This window comes from Microtus oregoni, unplaced genomic scaffold (genome assembly GCF_018167655.1).
Source record: "Microtus oregoni isolate MIOR12 unplaced genomic scaffold, Mior012 000088F_ref0000325, whole genome shotgun sequence".
Lineage (NCBI taxonomy): Eukaryota > Metazoa > Chordata > Mammalia > Rodentia > Cricetidae > Microtus > Microtus oregoni.
Window position 1 is genome coordinate 4,749,541 of NW_024544555.1, and position 25,676 is coordinate 4,775,216.

The following is a 25,676-nucleotide window of genomic DNA, read 5'->3' on the forward strand; positions in this document are numbered from 1 at the left end:
CAAAAGTCTGTCTGTGCAGAAGAGCCATCTTTCTCACAAAGCTTCCTACAAAATCAGCTGAGATATTGTTTGTGTACATATTACAGTACAACACCACCATGGAGCTATTATAACTTCCTTCACAGGTATCCATCCCAAGAGTGCTCCTCAACAGAACTCCCAACCCCTGTGAGTGTGCATTTGTTGTACTCGATAGTGTGGGTGTGTGCACGAAAACATTTGGGTACACCTGCACTTGGGTGTATATGTACCTGGAGGCCCAAGGTTTACATCAAGAGTCTCCATTGATTGCTCCCCACTTTCATTTTTTTTTGAGAAAGGGTCTCCCAATGAACATGTAGTTCATCAATTGCCTAGGCTGGCAACAAACAAGGCTCAGGAATCTGTCTGCCTCTGCCTCCCCATTGCTGATATCACAGGACCTCACTCTCCCACAGTTTTACCTGGATTCTGAGGAATTTAGGTCCTTTGGCCTGCACGGCAGACACTGTACCATAGGAGTCAGCCCCTCGGTTTATCAAGCAATCATGATTCAGATATGTGGAGAGTACAGTTTTAGGACACTCTCAGATGAAGCATCCAGTCTTAAGGAGGAACCTAAGGGGAACCCCATTGCATTGTCTCATGTCCTACTTAAAAAGTAAGTTAATGCCAACCAGACACAGGTGAACATTCTAAATTTAGGGTTCAATTCTTCACAGTTCAGTTCAAAATAGATTATTAAATAAAGTATAGGCTTCCGAAAAAGAACTGTCTTTGATGCCTCGAATAGTTTTGGGCTACACTGCTTCCCATTCTAGCTAATAATATCTCAGACATACTAAGGAAATTCTGCTGAGTTGAACTTGTGCTATTTCTAATCACATACCTGTATCTAGATATCTCTTCTCCACTGCCCCCGCCCCCTTTTTAATTGAAGGAATTGGGGGTAGTGAAGCTTACTGGAAACAAAGGAAATTTTGTGTCCTTTTTTTATTTAGATGAGAGTAAAATGTCTCAGACTGAATTATGCTCCTCATTTATATGTTAAAGTCTTAGTTCCCAGTGTGCCTGTTTCTGGAGACAGGGTCTTTGGGATGTTTCTAAGATCAATGAGATACCAAGCCTAATCAAATACAACTGCAATCTTGTAAGAAGTGATAAAGGCTGGGGCTAGAGAGATGGCTCAGTGAATAAGAGAACTGATTAGTCATTCAGATGATTCCGGTTCAATTCCCAGCACCCATCTGGCAGCTCACAACTGTCTGTATCTCCAAAATCTGACACCCTCACAGAAAGATACATGCAAGCAAAACACAAGTGAACATAAAATAAAAACATAAATTATATTTTTTTAAAAAAAAGAAGTGAGAAAGGTGATTGATGCATTCTCCCTGCTCTCTGTCTGTCTGTCTGTCTTCCCCAAACCTCATTCCTTTGAGATGTGAGGACAAGGCAAGGATCTGGCTTCCTGCTAGCAAGAAAAAGCTCTCACAAGAAACCACATCACCTAGCACCTTGTTGGGGGACTTCAGTCTCCAGCACTCTGAAAAAAACCAACCTTCTGTTGTTTAAAGCACTCAGCCTGCGGTCTTTTGTCATGGTAGCCTGAGCTCACTAACACAGAGGTAACCGGAACATAATGGTACTCACAAACAGATCTCTTGCTTTCCTTTTTAATTCTGCACCTCTCCTTTTCCTCAACCTCTTGAGTCCTTCTCCTCTTCCTTTTTTTTTTCTTATTTCATTTGGGAATGCTCTTAATCAAAGAGTAATATATGTACTTATTTGTCATGCCTTATAGGACTACAGAGGATATTCTGTTCAGAACCGCAGTATGCTGGGTCTAAAGTCTTTCCAGAGAAATTCTAAGAGAGATCCACATGGTGAGAGACACACAGGAGTTGGAGATAACATGGTTGGGAGCTAAATTAGCAAATATATTTTCAAATAAATGAACCAAGGACCAATAGAGAGTGAATTAGAAACCTACAAGGTACTCTATCCTGTGAGGTAATCCTGTGGGGGTGTAACACCAAAGCCCCACTACGGGTCCACTTTGTTTCTTCAGCTCAGGAATACAATTGTTAGCACGTTTATTTCGGTGTCTGCGGGAGAATTCACACACCTACAGATGGCGGGAGCCATCAGGACAATCCAAGATTCCCCCTTTCTTGGATCCATGTAAAGTTGTGATTAGAATTTGGCTGTCTCTTCCTGTTCCCCTCCTGAGAGTGAGAGAGTTTGTGTGACTCTTCGGGCTTTCCAACGTACTTGGCAGTTTTTTTTTCCAACGCTAAGTAAGAAACAATGGCAGCCTAGCATCACTGAAGGCTAGAGCATAGTAAGAAGTCAGCATGCTACAGCTCATAGCCAAGTGCTACATACTCTTCCCCATGCCTCTTCTCTTACATCTTACATCGATGTACCTCAGCGTAAACCCTTACCTTTTCTCCCCTGATTCTTAGGACAACCCTTGCTGTAGTAATAAGAGCGGCGGGCCTGCCTCCCCGGCACCCCGGCCGCCTGCTCAGCTATGCTCCGAAATAACAACACACAAACTGTATTCATTTAAACACTGCTTGACCCTTTAGCTCTAGCCCTTACAGGCTAATTCTCACATCCCGATCAACCCATCTCTAATAATCTGTGAGCACCGGTCTTACCGGGAAAGGTTCAGCATGTCTAACCTGGCGGCTTGCTTCATTGCGTGCGTCTGCCTGGGAGATCGGAACATGGCATCTCTCTGAGGTGTCTGCTCCCGAGAGGAGAGCTGTGCAGTCTGAGCTCACTTCCTCTTCCTCCCAGCGTTCTGTTCTGTTTACTCCTCCCACCTATGTTCTAACCAATAAAATGGGCCAAGGCAGTTCCTTTATTAGCCAATGACCTTCCTCCATCACCTTGCGAACCTGTTTCCAGTCTAGTATTCCTCCTCATTGCAGCTTTGGTATTCTTCATTAAAGCTAAATCGAGATATTTTTCCCAATGCTTCAAATCCAAAGAGATCCCCGTACTTCTTAAAAAAATATGGATTCCTACAGGCTCTAAGAACCCGGAGCGTTTGGCCCCTGCTAATCTCTCCTGTACTTTCTCTGTTAGTATGACATCTTGATTATACTTCTCACTACTCTTACCCCTGAGCCTTTTATGTGTTGCTGTTCTTGCCTTCCCCCACTTTCTGCTTGGCCCTGTCTTCATTTCAACCTCCCCGCTTCCCTCCTCATTTCATCCCTCATTGGACCCATGGCACCCTGATCTCACTTTTACCCTAGTCAATATTTTACTCTGTGTTGTCGTTCATTTACTTCTCTCTTTCCACATTATTTGCCCCTGAATTGTCACTGTACAAATCTTTGCAGATACTCAGTAAATATTTATTTGAAGAAAAGAAGTGGGGCCTACAGTAAGTAAGAAAAGTAAGGAAGGAGGAAACAGAGGGAAAGATGTGAAGAGGGAACAAAGGAGAGTGATGGAGCAAGGGAGAAAAAGACAGGGGGTCTACTGGATGATTGGTCAAAGAAAAAAGAAAAGGGAGGAAGAGGAAAGAGAGGTCAGAAGAAAAAAACTAAGAATGAGTTCAGAGATTTAACAATGCAAATAATTGTGATGACCATGGTTGATAATGAAAAATGCTTATACTACCTGAACTTGAGAAAACACTACTAATACATGAATGCTTTTCTCCTCCTCCACAATCCTCTATCATCAGGGTATATTGTCAGGTTGTGTTCCTAGGTGCTGTGGTTTGTGCAAGTGCCCCCAAGGCTTGAACAGAAGGCTTGGTCACCAGCCTGTGGTGCTTTTGAAAGCTAAAGTCTTTAGAGAGTGAGGCCTGGTAGGAGGAAGATAGGTCATGGGATGTCCATTGAGTGGGACATGAAGACCCAATCCTCTTCCTCTTTGCTTCCCACCTGCATGAATTGAGCAGCCTCCCCTGCCCAGAACTCTGCCCATGATGTTCCACCTGCACAGACCCAAAAGGAACAGACCCACTGGCCACAGACCAAAACCTCCAAGATCGTTTTCAAATTAAACTTTTCCTCTTTATAAAGTTATTTTTCTCAGCTATTCTCTACAATAATAGAAAGCCGATAAACATAATAAATCAAGAAAGGCACAGATTTGGGGGAAAAGAACAAGATGTAACTGTAATGAGGGAAAGACAGTGGAAGAGATTTCTTTGTAAAAAGCCCAAACTATAGTAAAATATAAAAACCATGCATAGTTTGGTTACAGACAAAATTTGCCTGACAGATCATGAAATTTCATCCCTAGAAATAGGAGAGATTATCAAAAGAAGAAGAAGGAAGCTAGAGAGATTTCTCAATGGTTAGAGCACTTGCTACTCCTGCAGAGGAGTAGGATTTTTAGTTCCCAGAATCGACATAGTGGTTCACAACTACCTGTAACTCCAGTTCTAGGGGATCTTTATACCCTTTTCTGGCTTCTGTATGCATGTGGTACACCTTAACTCATAATACATTCATATACAAAATGATAGCTAGCTAGCTAACTAGAAAGATAGATTGCTGTTCATTTAGTATTGTAATTCTCTACACTGAAGCCCTTCAGCCAATTCCTGAGCCAATGACCTAAAAACAATAATAATAATAACAAATCAAAGTGGCTTTTGCACTGCTTTCTGTAACTACCTCGTGCAATAACCCTACCAAGGAAGTACTCCTACAAATGGGGAAATGGCAGTTCAATTTAAGTGACTTAGCAAGGACAGAGCTAGCAAAGGGCAGAGCTATTCACTTAAGTATGACAAAATACATCCTCTGAAAGACAATCTCACCGCGACCACAACCCAGTAGCTTAAATATAGTCAGTTACTTCAAATCCCTTCAGCACTGAATGTGGTCCTAGGCTCATAGTCTCTCCTTTTCCATGCCCAAGGCCAAGATAACCTTGTTTGAGTCCTATGGTGAGTCTTGGGGCCCCAAGAAAGGATTGGGAGCTTAATAAACTTTCTAGTACGTGGGTCAGTCCTTCCCTACTTCTCTTTGTCTTGGCTTCTATTACACCTCCCTCCTTGCGGGCTTGAAGGTACCTGTGTATCACAATCTCACTGTGATGTCTCTACAGTTGAATTTAGAATTAGAAGGCTTAGACATCACCCAGTACCATGACTTCCTTTGACAGATGAGGAAGTCCACATGTTCCGTTTGGATACATCTTGACATTCTCTTACAGTTGGCTGGAATTTAAAAAGGAATGTATTAAAAAGGAATTTAAAAGAAATGTATCTTTTTTAAAAATCAGAGAGAATATTAAATTGGCTAGAATTCAAATAAACACATCTTCCCTGTCCTGTCTTTCTGCATCTGCTCTGACTCTGGGGACTGATGCAGCTACCTCTGTCTCTGAGAAGACTCAGCATACGAAACCCAGCAGTGTCTGGCCACATGGTGGTCCACTGAGGGAGAAAAGTTTTAAGTTTATTTTTATTCTTTGACTATTATACACACACACACACACACACACACACACACACACACACACACGCATGCACGCTTGGTGGAATATATATATATGTCATATATACACTTTTATAAACTTTTGGTCATTTTTCACTCCAATTGCCCCCTCCTCTTTCTCCCTCTCCCACTAAAGTTCTTCTTCCCAACAAGTCCCTACTATTTTAATTTCCCTTTTTTTCTTTTATTGAAAATAGATCTCTTTTTCATACAATATATTCTGATTAGAGTTTCCCATCCCCTTACTTCTCCCAGTTTCTCCCCACCTCCCCTCTCATCTGGATTCAGGCCTTTTCTGTCTTTATTTAGAAAACAGGCATCTGAACAGGGTTGAGCGGACTCAGACGAGTCACCCGGAGAGCGGAAAGGGCTGGATTTTGGCGGATTTTGGTGTAGTTGTTGGCAACACCATGGAGAACACACATTTACATATGAAGATTATCAGAGCACCACTGAGTGGCTTTGGTCTCACACTATGCAGCGACCTCAAGGGGCAGTGATCTGTGGTTCTGGGTTAGGAGGTCTGACTGCTAAATTAACTCAGGTCCAGGTCTTTGAGCACAGTGAGAATACCCAACTTTTCCAAAAGCACAGTGTAAGGTTATGCTCGCTGCCCAGTGTTTGGATTCCTGAATGGCAGAGCCTGTGTGATAATACAGAGAAAATTCCATACATATAGGTTACCCACTGTCGAAGGTGATATTCCCAGTGAGGGTTTTCCATTTTCTTGGTGTGGACTCTTTGGTAGTCACCAATGCAACTGCAGGGCTCAACCCCAGTTTTGCAGTTGGAGATATCATGATGATCTGTGATCACAACAACCTACCTGCTTCATTGGTAAAAACACTCTCTGAAAGCCCCAACGATGAAAGGTATAGGGTTTGTTTCCCTGCCATGTCTGGCACTTTTGACTGGAATATGAGGCAGAAAGCTTTAAGTGCCGGGAAACAAATGGGGAGCAACAGGAATTAAAGGAAGGCACCTATGTGATGCTGGCAGGCCCCAACTTTGAGACTGTGTCAGAGAGTTGTCTGCTAAGGATGTTGGGAGCAAATGCTGTTGGCATAAGTGCAGTCTCAGAAGTTATCGTTGCACGCCGTTTCTCACTCATTACTAACAAGGTCGTCATGGATTATGCAAACCTGGAGAAGGCCAATCACAAGGAAGACTTAGAGGCTGGAAAAGCAGCCACACAGAAATTGGAACAGTTTGTCTCCATTCTCACAAAGAGTATTCCACCCCGTGAGCACATGCCGCATAGATGTCTACTTTGGTCCCTTGCTGGGGTCACTAGTCTCTGCTCGTAGATTGTCACAGAAAGGGAAGATTTTTGCCCTTCCCCTCCTCTATGTTCTTCTACCATTCTGATGTCTGTCCCTCTTGCTCAGTTGCCTTCTCAAAACAATTTAACTTTCATTTCTCTGAAAGAGCTGGAGCTTGTGCCCCACCACACTTGGGAAATATGCCTTTGAACAGTACCTTCTAGATCTGGGAGATCACACACATGTTCCTCTAGGCCAGTCTGGCTCCCCTAAAGCACAAGAGACCAAAGACCAACCCAATACCTCTTGGATTTTATTTAACAACACTATGCTTTCAGAATAAACAGATCAAATACTTTCTTAAAAACAAACAAAAAAGGCATCTAAGAAATAATAAAGAAGATAAATAAAAAAACAACAAAACAAGAAAAATGGGCAAAGAAAATATACAAGAAAAACATATAGATGCAGAGACACATTTACACATTTAAGAATTTGATAAAAACGCAAAATCAGGAGCCATAATGTATACTCAAAGGGCCTGCAAGGTTAAAGAAAAAAATGACAACATTCTGAGACAAAGACCCTCCAAAAATGCCATTGAGTTCTTTTCCTGTTGGCCATCTGCTGTTAGGCATAGAACTTATCCTTAAGAGTGTTTTTTTTTTTTCCCTAGAGACACTCCCTTGGAGAAAACTAACTCTTCACTTGTAAGTGGCTACCAATTGGAGACAGCTTCCACTGAGTTTATTAGGGTTGCTTGAATGAGCAGGATTCGGGGGGTGTTTTCTGGTGCATGAACAATTAACAAGTGGATTCGCCATTGCACAAAGTGCTAAGCCTTCTTCTAGCAATCGTTAATGGATAATAGTCCCTCAGAAAGGGGTATCAGCCCTTCCACTATCCACAAACACCCTACTTTGCTCCCTACTGCTGGGATAAACACCATTGCCAAGAACAGCTTGGGCTGGGAAGAGTTCACTTCCACTCACAAGTCACAGTCCATCTTCAAGAGAAGCTGAGGCAGGAACTCAAGGCAAGAGCTTGGAGCAGAAACCGTGGAGGAACAGTGCTTACTGGCTGTGTTCAGATGAATAAAATCTTCCAGTACTATGAAAACTTGCCAATAGGGAGAATCCTTCTAGCTCTGTTCTTGGTCTCTCTTTCTTTCAACCAGCGGATATGGTTTTCAGCAGTACATTCTCCACATCTAGTTCAGGGGCTACCCAAGCATAATGGCAAAAGCCTGGTGGTTCTGGTACCCTCTGAGGATGCCCTAAGCAACAACTCAAAGGGGGGTATCTTGTATCTGGCCCTGGAACTTTTGTTTAGTAACTTCTGCCTTCTAGAAGGAGCCCTATCTACTCATGCCTGATGCTGAAGAAGAACATTTTGAGCTAGGGGACCAGATGCCCCATCCCTAGGCAGTCACTGGAAGAGAGCTATGGACTAATACTCTCACCTACTTGGGAAGCTGAAACTGGAGCATCACTTGGACCTAGGAGTTTGAGACAAACCTGTATAATACAAGCAAGACTCCAAGACTCCTCCAAACAACAGCAACAAGGCAACAAACAGCTGTGTTCTTGCCGACCTAAAGGAGTTCACCAACCTTGAATATGGTCGTTATTAGAGGTGAAATGATGTGGGAAGTCCTTCTGTATGTGCGGTGCCTTAAATGAATAAAAAAGCTGCTTTTGGCCAGTGGCTTAACAGAATATAGCCAGGCTGGAAAAGATACAGAGAGAAAGTAGGTGGAGTCATGAGACACCATTAGCTGCTAGAGGAGAAAGATGCAAACTGCTAGTCAGAACCTTTTCAGTAGGCCACAAGCCTCGTGGTAAAATATAAAATAACAGGAATGGGTTAATTTAAGATATAAGAGCTAGCTAGCAATATGCTTAAGCTATTGGTCAAACAGTATTGCAAATAATATAGTTTCTGAGTGATTATTGTGGGACCGAGCAGGACAGAAACCTCTGCCAACAGTAATACAGAAAAAGGCTGGAAAAGAAGGAATAAGAACAGGAAGGTGAATGAAAGCTATCGTGGGAACAATAGTATGAGGCGCAGATTCACTGTCACTGTAAACGAAACCCAGCACACATATCTCACAGTAGAATTTTTCTGCCATGTGTCTAGATTCCAAATGTTTTTAATTATGAAAAGCCTCTGAGTCCCCTTTTAGGAGATGAGTGCCCACGGGGTGGGCGGGAGCCACACTGTCAGTGGGGTCAGTTGTTTCTCCTTTCTTCTCCTTCTGGGGCACAACCTCTGAAGGGAGAACATATGGGGAAGAGCTATGAGTCTGGGAAGGATACATAAATTCTACAAAGATCATGGTTGCAGACACAACTGGCTTCACATCAGAAAAACCTTTCCAGGGTAAACATTTTGTTTAAATATTAAACTTAAGCAAAACCAGACAGCAGGAACTCAGGCAACATTGCAAAGAAAAGCGGCAATGTTAATGCTTCCCCAGACGGACAGGCCCTCCTGACACAGAAAGGCAGCTGTGCCCTGAAGACCCCTGCAGTCTTCCACTCTTCAGAGCTGATGCTCTGATCCTGGTTGGGATGCTTACAGACCTCAGTCATTGCTCTTAGAGCTAAGCCTTAGCTCTTGTGTTGATGGTAGGAATTGACAGCCTGTTTTGTACACCCATATAGTCTCCTCCACGATTTCTTTTCTAGCACTAAAAATAATCCTCCTAAAAGACAGGTACTATAAAGCACTCAGATTTCGATGGCAATGGGAAAGAAAGTACCAAAGATCAAGAGATCCTTCAAAATATCTCCAGAGCAATTTCACAAAGGAGGGCATATTTGATTCTGCTTTTATCAACCTTGTATTTAATTTGTTACTCTCAGTGAAAATTTGTAACCTATATCCAATGCCTAATCAATCTACGCTGTACTATATACAGACATGAAGAGAGTGCAGATGTAACAGGTATAAGCGAACACTGTTTGTCCTGTGGTCTGATTTATAATGAACTTTCAGCTGCTCACTACAGAAGTGCAAGGAAGACCATCTTGCCTCTGACTGAGAATAAAATTGCTCACATGACCCATAAACTAATCAATTGCATAACTACTCCTAGGTCAGGGCAGATCTTAACTGAAAGCCAATTTAGCATTCTTCAACATCAAGGAGTCAAGTAAATGAAGAACAGCCCATTTTGAAAGCTGGGGAACAGTTGTTGAAGGGCGCCATGCATCCTTCCCCTCTCTGAGGGTTTATATGCAGCTAGTGGTTGATAGGGAAGGATATTTCCTTTAGTGATCAGTCATAGGTAAGGTGTTTATGCTCCAATACACAACCCTAATGAAATTCACTGGACTCATTGGGATACACACACACACACACACACACACAGGCAGGCACACACAAAGCATGAACGTGTATTAGTTGGGAGTGAGAGTAGGATGTTGAACGACTGGAATATTTGTGAAATGTGAGATAATAGTGTAACAAAACCCATTTTCATGCTGTCTCAGTGACAGCAAAGGAAATTAAGCTCCTTAGAGCAAAGTGAAGAGCTGCAAATTTCTTAGCAAGGGGACGAGATAGATATATAGGTTGGTTTACTGTCATTCAAGTCTATAAACTGAACACTCAGATACCTTATTTTGTGTGTATCTGGGGAATTTCATGAATGTGTGTGCATGTATGTGCTCCCATGTTTGCAAATGTGGAGGCCGGTTGGGTGTTTTCCTCCTCACTTTCTGCCTTATTTTTGAGGCAGGGTCTTTCCTAAAACCTGGAGTTCATCAGTTGGATGCATTTGAACTGACTGGCCAATGAGCCCTAAGATCCTCCTGTCTTTACTTCTCAGTGCTAGGATTGCAGGCACAAGTTCCTGTATCTGGGTTTTGATATGGACTCTGGGGATTCAAACTCTTCATATACCAAAAGTCTCAAAACTAAATTTTAGGTACATAAGTTCAAATTTTAAAGAGGAGTCAAATTTGCAGGAAATATCTAGAGAAGTAATTTTGATTTCTAAACCAGAATATGAATAAAGACCATTTGATAGATAATAAAATATGTTTAATCAATGGTTCTACTATTGACAAAATATTAGCAATGAAAGTAGCTCCATGCCTGAGAAGAAATTACTAAATAAATCTGAATGATGTCCTTACAATGGTATTTCTGTGTTTTTGAAAAACAGGAATGGGACATGGAAAAAAGAACTATAATAAGATGAGACAAACATAGTAATACAAAGGGTTCAAGCATGTATTGGGGAGCTGAACAGGGCTCTCTCACTCTGTTAACATACAGATGAAGAGTATACGCTCAGCAGAGGCCAAGTACCTCCCCAGGGTGACTTGCGTTGGATCTTCTCCAAAGACAGCAGGACCCACAGAAAGTCAGCTTATCAGAAATCCATCCTTCCTTCTCTTTTTGACAGGACAGTGTGGAACCAGAGAGCTGTATTTAAACTGGAAGCAGTGATGGAGCAGCCTCTGTGGTAAGGCTGCTTATGTGCTATGGTTGCTAAGCCCAGAATAGTGTACATATGGGTTTCCAAGGTAAGGGAAATGAAATAGAGGGACAATTTTTATCTCTGTGGATACTGGCGTCTAAATTTCATCCTTGCAGTGTCTTCAAACCACAGCAAAAAGATGACTTTAAAACAGTATAATACCAGATCAAAAATCCCTCCCTTTTTTTTGTCAAATTTATAGTCCTATATGGGATGAAGAAAAAAAACAAGAGCAATTTTCCTTGGGTGGGGAGGACTAGTTAGTGTCTTATACAGGTAGAAGAATATATGTTTCCATTTAAAGTTTGACATTTTGTATTCTAAAAAGTTTACTTTCTCTTGTATGTCTGTATCGTGCACAGTTTACAAAATATACTGTCAATATTATTATGGATTTTTAAAGAGCCATTTTTTTCATAAGTCCAGGCACATTGGCATACCTTGCTCTTAGGACTGGGGAGGCAACAGGAGAAAGATGGGAAGTTCAAGGTGAACCTGGGCTATATAATGAGCCCCTGCCTCACACTGGAGACATTTGATGGACAGTGGAGGGTCCATCCACATGGACATCCTCCCCTAGGTTATTAAGAACAAAATTCCTGTTGATTATTTCCGAGTCAGCAAAATCCACAGTTAAAATTAAATGTGAAGTTGAGGCGGAATAACACTAAAGCTACCCTGCTGAAAGCTACTTACCGAGAACTGACTTATAGATAGGAGCCTAAAAGCTGCCTTTAACAACCCAAGAGGCCACAGAAAGACTTGGGGTGCAGAGGATTCCTGGGAAATGACAAAGATGAGTCCAACAGCTGTTGCAGATTTTGCCTCAATGGTTCTTTTTGCAAAGAGCCATCAACAACTGATATGGTGCGCACAAACCTGGCAGCATCACGAGTGGAAATGTAAGAGGACCCCAGGAGATAAAACATGTTGGCAAGGACCATTTGTTCATCATGACCCTTCTGGGACCCGAAGGCTCTGAAGCAGTTTCACAGATGTTTGCACAGCATATGCTGTGCTAGGAAACGCTGGTGAGGTAGCTCAGCATTTCCAGTCCCCATCGAGAGCCCAGTCAGGATCCCTCCCTGTGTGCATTTTAAAACACGCTCCTCTCAAGCTGCCTCTTCCAGAGTGTGCATGCACTGACGGCCCCAGAAAATGCCGTAGTGTAATTGCTGCAGCTGAGGACACTTGATGCTCCTTTCATTGCCAAAATACATTAACAGAGGGCTTTTCCGACTTCATTCACCCTTCGGGAGTCCTCTTTACCACACATCCTTTCTGCTTCTTTTATTTTCATGAATCCTTCCTTCCCCATGATTGTTTATTTCCCTTTCCTATTCATAGGCGGGCAGGTGCAATCACAGCTTGCTCCTCTTAAGAGGAGTGCATGAACAAAAAGAAGAATTCTTGCCCAGTGGCATAGTTTTAAGCGTGCTTGATGGGGTGTTTTACCCTTTATCCCTTCTCAGCCCCCTAAGGTGAGGCCCATTGCATTTGGAAGCCTGGGAACTCACAGGCAGTACCTGAGTAGACTCTGCAGAGAGCTCCGGGGACATGGGAGAATTAGGACAGTGCAGACACGACTGAGATATTATCATAGTAGGAACTTGCACTACTGTGTCCCACACACTATTCTGTGTGCTTTACAGTCATAGCTTTGAGATCTGCAGTGAAAAACAAATAACAGTCCACACTCCTTGTCAAATTCTGTTATTATTTATATGATTTTCATTGAGCAATTTAGAGGAGACACTTTGAAACAGTGAAATACTTCTATATTTGCAAATAAACAAATACATGTTTATGTGTTATATACACACCATATATCAAGTTGACGGGGAAAAAGGAAGGTTGAAAGAGGATGGAGAAAAACCAAGAGAAATAATTTCAAATGTTGGGAATATGGGTCCTTATGTAAGAGTGCCTATTTTACAATCATGTAGACCTGAGTTCAAATCCCTAGCACCCGTGTTAAAAGCCAGACATGGCTATGTATACCTGTAACCAGCACTGCTGTTCCTTATGATTTTTATTTATGTATGCATGTGGGGAGGTGTCCATGGGAACCAGAGGAGAGCACAGGATTCCCTACAGCTGGAGATTCAACGTGGTTGCTATGAACTGAACTTGTGTTCCCTGGAGATGCAATATGTGCTCTGAACCACCGCTCCAGCCCAATTTCTGCTGTTTTGAACCACCTTGTTTATAGCGTTTTGTAACTGTGACCAAATGAACGAGACAGTATATTTGCAGATAACCCACCACATCACACAGCTGAGACTGTGTGGGGGACAATGTCACTTTTCCACTAATTCTTTAAGTCCATAATTGTGGCTTCACTACAGATGCATACACAGTTGCAGGTCTTAGGCGATGTCTTCATTGCCAACTTTGCCTTTATATGTCCTCTATTTGGAAGGCAACAATAAAGCTGGGTGTGAGTATAACTTGTTAATTTAACATAATAATCTGCCTAATGCTAATGATCTCAGTAAAGACAAGAGTGTGAGGTGATAAAGTGTACCCCAAGGAGTGTTGCAAATGACAACTGGCTGAACGAGGCTACTAGATGACTGCGGATGGCAAGGAGCCACTTGGCAGAGAAAGCGCAGAAAGGTTTACGAAATTGACTCAGCTTTATTGAGTCTTCCAGCTTGCAGGCACATTGAGTGGGCACCCAATTAAATTTTCTCTTTAGACAGACACACTGTTACAACTGAGACTCTTAGTTTAATAGTTTTGATATAGACACTTTGTGTATGTAGGACTCCTCTAAGCACACACACACACCACATGTTCATGTGCATACACATGTACACACAAGACTTCTGCTACTAAACATTGTTGCAGAAGAGCTATTTTGATAAGTGAAAATTACTTGAGACTTTTTTTTCTTTTACACATTTCTCGTGACAAAGGGACTTTGGGCCCAGGCTGTCGTCACTAGGACTTCACAGCAGTGGGTGCGCAGCAGGGGCTGGGGCTCTTTGACCTTGATCAGCAAAAGCATTCCTTCTGGCTTTGCAGCCCCTAGGAAAGCATTCAACTTCTCAGCGAAAGCAGGCCTGCCTTAAGAGGTTTTCCAGCTGCCTTGCCACTGTTCCATGTGTCTCTCCAGTTCAGATTGATTGGATGACAGGAGAAAGTCCCTGAGAAGATCCTTGGAGGGAGGGTACAGTAACTTCAGGGGCACTTAGCAGGGGCTAGGACCAGTTTGTTATTTAGAAGTAAATACTGATTTTTTGCTGGGTTACTTGAATGATTGTTAATAATCTAACTTAAAAATTACTAAACATATATATATATGTTTATATATTAAACATATATATATTAAAAATTTTTAAAGCACTGCTAAATCACCCATATTCCTCCTTATTAAAATCCCATTTCTGGGGCTGAAGAGATGGCTCAGTGATGAAGGGCCCTGCTGCTCTTGCTGAGGACCCAGGTTCTGTTTGCAGCACCCACATCCATAATTACAGTTCCAGAGCATGTGATGTCCTCTCCTGGCTGCCATGGGACTGATACTTGTGATACACATATACAGATACATGCAGGCAAAATACTGGTAGACATCAAATAAAATATGTAAATCTAGAAGCCACTTTTTGGTGATGTTTTGAAGCAGTGTTTCTCTCTGCAGCCCATACTGGTCTTGAATTCACAGAGATCCACCTAGCCTCTGCCCCTGCCTCCCGACAGCTGGGATCAAAGGTGTGTGCCACCACTGCCTGCTGAAAAACACTTTTTAAAAACCAAATATCTTTGCTTATTTTGCTTTCACATTAAGGCAGAGAGGTAGTTTCCTTGATAAGACTGCTCTTTCAGTTAAATGACAATCGCAACGTAATTCTCACCAAGATAGCCTTAAGTAACAATTTTAAAGGCTTCATCATGTGAACCTACCTCGAAAGGAAAACTGAGAGCAAAAATTAAAAGTGCATGGAAATCCCAAAAATGTTCCTGCATCACCCGGAAGCTGGGGTGCTTAATATTTGCTTTACAAGATATGAAAATTAGAGTATGCATGTGGGGGAGAATCTATGGAAACATATGCTTTGGGAGTTACTTAAACATTGTGTCTGTTTTACTGTTATATACTAGAAAATATTTATCAGAGAAAGAAAAGAATACATACATATCTACCTGACCTCGAATTCAAAATCTTCCTGCTTCAACTTCCCCATTGCTGGGTTTGTAAACAGAGGGTGCCACCACACCTGTCTTGTAGGTTGACTCTTGGTGGAAGGCTCAGGAAATCACACCGTTATGACACCACTCATCCATAAATAGAGGAAGTTAAGTCCTTAAATAATATCAAGGGATAAGTGATGGGGTAAGGTAGGAGAGTCTATATGCTCCAGATGGAAAAATGATGTGATTTCTGAGTGAGGGCACTCCACTGAACGTGTAATGGTGTCTAAGGGCGGACTGGACTGGGGTACCTTCTGGTACAAGCTGGTATAACAGGAGCATAGGGCTGCTGATATATTGGGCCAGTTACAAGCCACAATTACAGATGTGAACTTGAAGGATTACATAAAGGGCAGAGGACTCTGGTTAGGAAAGTTATAGACAACTTCATGTTTACAAGGACACAACTCAAAGCCGTCTGCCCTGTTTAAGAAGACCTCATTTTTATCCCAATCATCCCGTTGCCCCAAGTTCTCCCCATCCTACCCTTCTCACTTTTCTCTCCCCATCTCCCCTTACCCCCCTCCCCCCCACCCTTAAGATCCCGATTTTTGCCTGGCAATCTTGTCTACTTCCCCTACCCAAGAGGATAGCTATATGTTTTTCTTTGGGTTCACCTTCTTTTTTAGCTTCTTTAGGATATCCAATTATAGAATCACTGACCTTTATTTAAGGCTTGAAACCAATTATGAGTGAGTACATCCCATGTTCATCTTTTTGGGTCTGGGTTACCTCACTCAGGATAGTATTTTCTATTTCCATCCATTGGCATGCAAAATTTGAGAAGTCATTGTTTTTTACCGCTGAGTAGTACTCTAATGTGTATATATTCCACACTTTCTTCATCCATTCTTCCATTGAAGGACATCTAGGTTGTTTCCAGGTTCTGGCTATTACAAATAATGCTGCTATGAACATAGTTGAACAAATGCCCTTGTGAGATGATCGGGCATCTCTTGGGTATATTCCCAAGAGTGGTATTGCTGGGTCCAGGGGTAGGTTGATCCCGAATTTCCTGAGAAACCGAAACACTGCTTTCCAAAGTGGTTGCACAAGTTTGCATTCCCACCAGCAATGGATGAGGGAACCCCTTCCTCCACAACCTCTCCAGCAGAGGCTATCATTGGTGTTTTTGATTTTAGATCCTACTTCATGTTCTGGCTGTGTGGGAGCCTAGCCAGTTTGGATGTTCACCTTCCTAGACCAGGATGGGTGGGGGAGGACTTTGGATTTTCCACAGGGCAAGGAACCCTGACTGCTCTTCAGACTTGAGAGGGAGGGGGAGAGGAGTGGGGGGAGAGGGAGAGGATTGGGGGGACGGGGAGAGGAGTGGGGGGGGAGGAGTGGGAGGCTGGGAGGAGGCAGAAATTGTTTTTTTCTCAATAAAACAAAAAGAAAGTTTAAAAAAAAAAGAAGACCTCACTTCCAGGGGTCTCCAACTGACCAGAGGGGTCTTCAACTCACCCAGATGAAAGACTTGGGAGATGAAAGAGTTTTCCCACAACAAAGTGCAACTGGTTGTGTGTCAGAGTTACTGATTGATGGTCCCTCATCCTGAAATCAGATACTCCCTCAAGCTTACCAGAGTAGCCTCTCTCAGACAGTTTGCTTGAGAGGAGATGGGCAAGAGGAGAGATCCAAGGAGGATGATGGCTGGGGCTGAGTATGCAGTGGAAACTCAGAAGGCTTTGGGGAGCAGGACCTCTCTCTCTCTCTCTCTCTCTCTCTCTCTCTCTCTCTCTCTTTCTCTCCTCCCTCTCCCTCTCTCTCTCTCTCCTCCCTCTCCCTCTATTTCTCCCTCCCCCCATGTGAGTGAACATGACTGATATGAAAAAATGCTTGGAAAAATAAATCTTTTGAAAAGTAATTCTGTGTTTACTGGCTCTATTTGACCTAAAAATAGTTTCACTCAGGCTGCTGGGGCCACAGCAATCTTAATCTGAGGAACCCATACAGAAGCACCTGGCAATCACATGTCACCTAAGAAATCTATCACTGCTCAAGTATTTTACCCTTAGCCACCCCAAGGTGGTCAGAGAATCAAAAAGCAAACAAATGCTTTAGAGGAAACTAGATAACTCAGATATTCCATTACAAGGAGTCCCAGTCACAATGGCACACACACACACACACACACACACACACACACACACACACACACCCCTACATACAGAGTGGTGGAGAGGGAGGAGGAAAGAAAGAGAAATACATAGCCTAGGACAAGGAACTGAGTTGGAGTATTTTGCTCTGTTTCCACAGTATTCAAGGAAAGCTAAGGACAGAAGTAACTGAAGCAATAGGCTAAGCAGCTGCTTAGAAGACTCCTAAATACCCGAAGTGTCTATCTCCAAACTATTATTGTGTTTTCAGGAAACAAAACTCCCCAGGTGTTTGTAACTTAGCTTTTTTTCTTACTATCATTGTGGTTTAGGAAAAATCTTACAAGAAAAGATTTTCTTGCCGTTGGAAATTCTGACAATGTACAGAAGTAAGGCCATGACTACTTATTCTTTTATTGACTAACATTGGGGTTAATGGGATTGATATCTCTTTTTCCGTGACTTCTCTTATCAGCATTCTCCCCACTGCGGTCCCATCACTCATAACACACACAGGCACCTCAGGCTGACCAGAGAACTAAAATCTAAGTACCTCCCCTCTGCACTTACAGCGCTAGGAGGACTGTGTGAGCCTGCAGAATGCTCATCACCTCCACTGGTACTGCATCAACAGGGCTGCACAGGAGTGGGTCATAATAAAACCCAACTTCTATAGAGCTTGTCAGATCCCACAAATCCCAGCAGAACTCCTGGGACAAGTGCAGCTTGCTATCTTCTATTTTATTTACCTGTATATATTGTATATATTTATACAAACACGTAGTTTGTAGACAGCAGTTTCAACAAAAAGGAAAGCTCTGGGGCTAGAACTGGCTCCCACACCCAAGCTGCAGAATCACCCTCTTCAGACTAATAACATCCCCCAATGACTTCAAAGCACATGGGCGCACACAGCAACTGGATCGGTTCGCCCTTCAGAAAGGTACACCTTTCTCCCTTCCTTTCTTTCTATCTCTTTGTTTCAGAGACTGCCCTGAACCTAAATGTGCTTTTTCTAGTACTTTGGGCTGTATTATTCTTTAACACCTCCCCCCCACACACACACACTATGTGGTGGGCCTTGATACCAGTAACTCAAATGGCAAAGCTTTTTCTTCCCACCATTTGCCTCCCGCAAGCAGCTGCTGAGATTCGCAGATAGTCCAACCTGGGTTTCTTGATTTTGTTTTGTTTTAAACTCTAATAAAATTACCTTTGAGCTTGCATTTAAGTGTATCCTGAAATATTTTATTATCAGACTAGAACTCCAGCTTCTCGTGTCATCGGCAACCATGTAGGGACACCCGAGATTCCAGAAACTGAAGCGTAAGTCCATCTTCTCATTCAATGTTGACTTAACATCTCTATATACACAGGGATGGCATCAGGTGGTGTGACAATTACCAAGACACTATTGCTATATTCATATATTGATGAATATACACTCTAGTAGGGGAAGAAAGCTAAGTAGAGATTGAGACCCTACAAATTTATATTGGACAAGTTCCTTTATTCTATAATTACATTAACTTGCTACTTTAAAATGTACTGTGAGGGGCTGGAGAGATGGCTCAGTGCTTAAGAGCAGCGCTGCTCTTCCAGAGGTCCTGGGTTCGAATTCTAGCACCCTTGTGGCAGCTCTCAACTGTCTGTAACTCCTGTTCTAAGGGATCTGATGCCCTCATGCATACACCCACAGGCAAAATACCAACGTACACAAAATAAAAATAAATGAATTAAAACATACTGTGATTTCAATATATATCAGAAGATAGTCTGTGAGGTAAAAATCTTGATTTGAGAATTTACTTTGTACTTCATATACTCTGAATGATATAGGCAACCATCTATTGAATTCTGATGACTATAAACAAAGCTGGGAGTTCTTTTAGAGACTCTTCTACCTCATATACCATTTCTAGGGATGAATTGAAAGGAATTCTAGCCGGGCGGTGGTGGCGCACACCTTTAATCCCAGCACTTGGGAGGCAGAGGCAGGTGGATCTCTGTGAGTTCGAGGCCAGCCTGGTCTACAAGAGCTTGTTCCAGGACAGGCACCAAAAACTACAGAAAAATCCTGTCTCTAAAATGAAAGAAAGAAAAGAAGAAAGAAAGGAAGGAAGGAATTCTAGCCAGTAGCTCAATGCTTTTGGAAACAGTCTTTGCTGTCAACTCTAAGGCTATTGAAAAATAACTACTGGTGGAGAGAATGTATGGGTCCATCAAGGTTAGGTCATGACCATACACCAAACAGCTGTCCAGTGCAGACTAACTGAAACAGTGAGCCTTCCTATAAAAATATGCTGCCACAAAAATCCTGAACTCGTATTGATAACTCATCAAGTCAAAGGATTTCCACCCTAAACACATGATAGGAAAAGACCTAGAAGATTAGAAAATTGTTTGTGTCTGATTAAAGACACGTGACAATTTCGCCTCAGGAAAACTGAATTATGTCATCATAGTATTTTGAAACAGATCAAAATACAGATATGTATTTTCAAATATAGTTTCAAATATAGATAATACAACATATTCTAAATGGAATTTTTTAAAAAAAAAATCAACCTTTGTCTAAAAGATCTCAAACAGTTGAAGTATGTTTTGTTTGATTGACAGGAAGCTTCCATGTGGCCCCAGAGTGTAAATCTCTGTTCTGAGCGCGGAGAGAAAGGAACCAAACAGGATGAGCTGTGCTGGTGCAGGGCTGCGAAAGGAGCCAGCATCGGGAAGTGGCCAGAAAAAAAGAGATCCATGGAAACTAAGTCCAGAAAAAATGAGAAAGTGCTCCTCGAGTAGACAGGTGGGGAGAAGGGCACTCCCAGAGGGGCCTCCTGTGCTGAGCAGGGCACTTGGAGCAGCCTGGCTGGAGTGTGAGAGGAACGTGCGTGCGTGGAGATAAGTCAGTCACTGTGCAATAGGCAAAGACCTTAAATGAAATGCCCCAAGGAGCCTGAACCTACCTGCAAAGAACAGGCAAAGGCTAAAGGATTTTCAGAGATGCCTGTTCAGTTGTACGTTACAGGAAAACGACACCAGTGTCAGTGGAGTGGCCTGGGAGGGGCAAGTAGGAGGTTAGAACAGCAGCACACTTAGTTCTGTTTAGAGAGACAAAGTTTAAGAAACCAGGACATGACTATGTGGATGAAGCCCATTGTTTCTAGCTTGCCTATAATGCTTATAGATCTGCCAACACATTGTTTATAAGAGTGAATGCCCAACCAAAAATGTTCCTACAGCAATTTTCATCTGCTGTGAAATAAATTCACGTTGAGATACCTGTCTTTCTGTTTCTCCCACCAGTAAGAGTCATCAATAATCAATGGCATGAGTTTGGTAATAGATCATTTACATATTTAAACTGACATTCTATTAACTGTTCTCCAAGGAAATGCCCTTTCCCCCTTGGCATGGCTTCCTCTTTGGGAAGAGATTTTTGATTTCCTAAATAACAGAAACTCTCTCCAGCTGAGATCCCTATGTAATTTTATTTAGAATGCAAATGCCGGCATCAAGATTGTGAATAGCATTCCTGCTGATGCCAAGAAGCCAGTTAGACCTGAGAGTCAACCTTACCATAGGTGGTTAGTAATTAAAATGTAAAGATCTTGAAAGTTTTAGAAGAAAACAACTCTACTTTTATCCGCTGGGTAGTAGTATGTGTGATAGAAAAGGCCCTCAAAAAGCTTAAGCTATCTTTGCAGCTCAGTTCAAAAAGGAGCGATTAATTTCTGCTGCAGGGAAGACACAGACACTAGCCAACCACTTTCTGACTGAATTTAGGGCCTACGCCTTCAGATGAGATCCATACCTGACACACCTAAAGTGTCCAAGAGCCCGAACACTAGAGGAATTATGGGCCCGAGAGGAAAACTTACTATTATTATTCTGCTACAGGAGCACAGCAATAAAATTGTGACAATGTCACTCACTCCTAGCGACATTGTGATAGCCATAGATCAGGGCATCACTCAACCCTCATTAAAGAAGTTTCTAATTGCAGTAGATGAAAAACAACACAGAGACCCACAACTGGAAAATGCACACAGAGAGAGATTTTGGAGCACTCAGCTCTAAGCAGTATGTGTTTTTCGAAACCCTCCTTTCAAGGCGCAGGGTCTCTGCGGAAGTGAAGGCAGATGAAGTGGCAGATGTAGTGGACGATGCCAAGGAAACAGGGTCTTCCAGACACAGCAAGACTGGCATGCATATGAATTCACAGAGTCTGAGAAGCGCACACAAGACCGCCACAGGTTCAAAGCAGACAAAATTCATCTGTAAAGTTGCAGAAAAGTCAGAATGGCTTATAGTGATGTGAGATGCTGCAGCTACTTGAAAAGCAGCCTGACAGTTCTCTAAAGCCTTAAACAAAGAACTTCCATGACACTCAGGAATTCTACTAGGAATACACCTAGGAATAAAAGAGAATACATGCACACAAGTATTTGTACATAAATATTCAGGGCAGTATTACTCACAGTAAGCAAAGGATATAAACATATAAATGTTCCGTATCTGATGAACAAACAGCATATGTTGTATCCTTTCAACAGACTATGATTCGCCACAAGAAGGAAGGAAGCGTTGGTATATACTAAAATAGGAGGAATCTTGAAAGCATTAACTAACTGAAGGGAGCAGTACAAACACAAAAGACCATATAGAATTCCATTACACAAAATATCCCAAATGGAGACACAATTGATTAGTGGTTGCTAAGTTTTGGATCATAGGGAAATGAGAGGCAAAGAGAACAGGTTTTGGTTTGTCCAGCTTTTAATGCACCAAAGTTTGAGCTGAGATTTAAAGTGAAGGCTAAAATGCCAGTGTTAGGGTTTAGATATTTGTCAAAGATATACTCAAAGTACACACCTTCATGAGCTGTGGAGATGGCTTAGTTGGGAGAGTGTTCATGATGCAAGCACAAGGGCCTGCGCTTGGGTCTACAGCACCCACTTAAATAGCTCGTCATAGAAGTACATATATAATCCCAGATTGGAGGAGATGGAGAAACTGGGATCCCTGTATCTCACTGTTCTGCCAATTTAGTAAACCAGTGAGCTCCAGGATCAGTGAAAGATCCTGTTTCAAATGCACACACACACACACACACACACACACACACACACACACACACACACTCAGGAGGGGCCTGAAAGAGGAAAGGTTCAGTAGTTAAGAGCACATATTGCTCCAAAGGACTGGAGTTCAATTTTCAGCACCCATATTAGGTGGCTCTCACAATTGTGTAACTCCAGCTCCAGTAGGGCTCTAATACCTACTGAGCTCATGTGCACATCACACACACACACACACACACATATAATAATAATAATAATAATAATAATAATAATAATAATAATAAGCTTTAAAAACAAGTGGAGAGAGATCAAGGAAGATACCTGATATAAAGCTCTGGTTTCCATGTATGTGCAAACACACATATGCACACTATGACATAAACACCTACAAATGACACACAACAAATCACACACACACACACACACACAAAGAAGCAGCTTCACAATGCTTATCACTGAAGTGAAAAAACCCTACTACTTCCTATAATATAATCTATGAGTCCAGAATTGACTATTGTGAAATCTGGGGTTCAGTCTTTATAAGGTTAATGAAATGTACAAGAAAAGCCTCCTGTGGTGTCATTGCACAACCCAAACTCTACCGTGTCCAAGGATAGGAAACTTGACGATAGTTTTGTGGATCATCTCAGTTACTGAATGGGGATGGTTCACATCCCTTTGACAGTTTAGAGGTTTCTGTTAAAGATCATCAAATCCAGGAATCTTCAGTTAGCCAAATCCTTTTCCTGGAGGGGAAGACTAAGCCAAGAGAATACTGGAGGCATGAAGTTCCATTTTATATCTCCCTGGCATTCACTACAACTCCTTCACTCTTGTTTTTCTTTCCTCCAGACATTAGGTTGTCAGCCCACTCCAGTTTAAGATAAGCTCTAGGTAGAGGACTCGAGCCAATATAGTCAAATGAAGATTATCACAGGGAGTGGGGAGGAGGGGACTTCCTTATGTAGACTGATTGCTACCTTTTCATCCAAAAGCTGCTGTTTACTCTTAGCAGCAGAACTCAGATATTGTTTAGGGAGCACAACACCTAGTTGAATTACAATTTTCCTCATACTCTGTTGCAAATAGAGGTGAAAAAGGCTGTAATTTGAACAATAAGGCCTTTTGGTACATCTTGTTATAATGATACAGGCCCACATACATCAACTCTCTTTTACTTCTCCTAGAACCTGGGGGTGAAGTGGGGGCTAGGGCAATTACCCTTGTGTTGTGAGATAACTGTGGGTATCTACACGCAGTCTTCTGCTGCAGAAGAGAAAAAAGAAGCTGGGCACTGATGGTCCCGTGGCACTGCCACACAGGCCTAGATAGCCCATCACCACACATCTGCAATGTGATAAGGCCAACCTTTTTTTTTTTTTTTTTTGGCTGTGTGTAGCTTTCTAGGAGACACAGCTATCTAGCATGAGCATAAAATTAATGTCTTTTGAAAAACCTGAGAGTGTTAAGTTTCGATATAGACACTCCAACTCTCTTGTTTCATAAAAGGAGAAACTTTCAGTCTCCCAAAGTCCTCACGTTTTGCTTAGTGAAGTCATTACTCTCCAGGGTGAAATAAAAACGAGCATTTATACAGTTCAGTGTGGTTCAGATAAAGCCACATATTAAATGACCAAATTAGGAAGGGAAAGATAAGCATGTTGTTAATTTCTGATATGCATTCTTGCTTGTATGAAATTAAGCTCCTTTTGCATTCCAATTTGAATTATAGATTGCTTTTATTATTATTACAATGAGAGGACAGCCTTCCATATAGGCAAACCCCTAAACTACAAACTATATAATTCACTTTTAGAAATCACAACATTGACTTCAGAGTTAAAAAAAAAATCTACGTGGGAACTATCAGAATTACATACTGTTTTCATTTTGGAATATAATTATTCCATAATTTTTTGGTCTTTCTAGTATTTCTCAATGAAACTTTGGAAACATAATAAAAATTCACTCAATATTGATAATTGAATAAGTCTCAAATAAATGATGATTTTTTAACCTGCCAAATTGTTACAAGCTAAAGATCTATTACAGAAAGCTTTTAAACAACTTAAGGAAATATTCCTTGATTCCTTTGAACAACTTAGGAAAAATATTCCTTGACTCCTGTTTCCTTTAAGTAGTCAAAGACAAACAGCAAGCAGACAACCTCAGACAACCTCAGTTTTTCAGAATGGATACTGAACATTCCCGAGACGAAGTCTAAGGAAGCAGAGTATACAAAAGTTAGGCTGCTGGTTTTGTTGAAGGCAATTCAAAATTCGGCACATACTGCTTCGTTCCCAGATGTCAACCTTTCATAAAAGCACCCTGCAACTTTTGTGTCCGTATTTCATTCTCAGCTTCTCGGGCTTACAAATTTGGCCAGTGCTCATCATTTGGCCCAGTGCTATGGGCTAAAGCTACATCACCAGACCGGGATCTGGAAGCAGACACCAGAAGGATGAATGGACGTGCCAGGCTCCTGCAGCGACACACCTCGGAGCCCCGGGGAGCACGGTCTACATTCTAGATTCATTTTCTTTTCTCCCCACCCATCTGTATCACTTTAATTGGCTTTTTTAAAACTACCATTTACAGGCTCAGATTTTTTTTAATACTTATTTATTATGTATACAATATTCTGTGTGTATGCCTGCACCACACACATGTAAGAGGGCACCAGACTCCATTACAGATGGTTGTGAGCCACCATGTGGTTGCTGAGAATTGAACTCAGGACCATTAGGAAGAGCAGGCAATGCTCTTAACCTCTGAGCCATCTCTCCAGCCCCAGGCTCAGATTTTAATTAGCACTTTAATATAAAGAACTTACAAACAAAAATATCAGGCACACCATTTTTAAATAGATGGTTCAGACCCACTATGTTTTTACTATTATTATTGTTTTAATATTCAAAACCCAGTTTGCACATGGTGGCGTCCTGTGCTCCAGAGTAGTGTGTCTAGATCGATGCTGAGAGACAAAATCTGCCCTCTCTCTGGACTTGTAAGTCTGGGATTCATGCACTTTTCCTGAACTGTTTTCCGTAGGTGTCTGTCAGATAACACCCATCTCAATCCTC

General features: G+C 42.0%; 1 protein-coding gene and 1 pseudogene across 1 annotated transcript in view; one reads left to right on the plus strand and one right to left on the minus strand.

Moving 5' to 3' along the window:
* The window catches only part of LOC121442232 (colorectal mutant cancer protein), a 368,334-nt gene that overhangs the window by 342,145 nt on the left and 513 nt on the right, over positions 1 to 25,676 (minus strand). The gene's annotated exons all lie outside the window — the stretch shown is intronic.
* LOC121442231 lies at positions 528 to 25,123 on the plus strand (annotated as a pseudogene).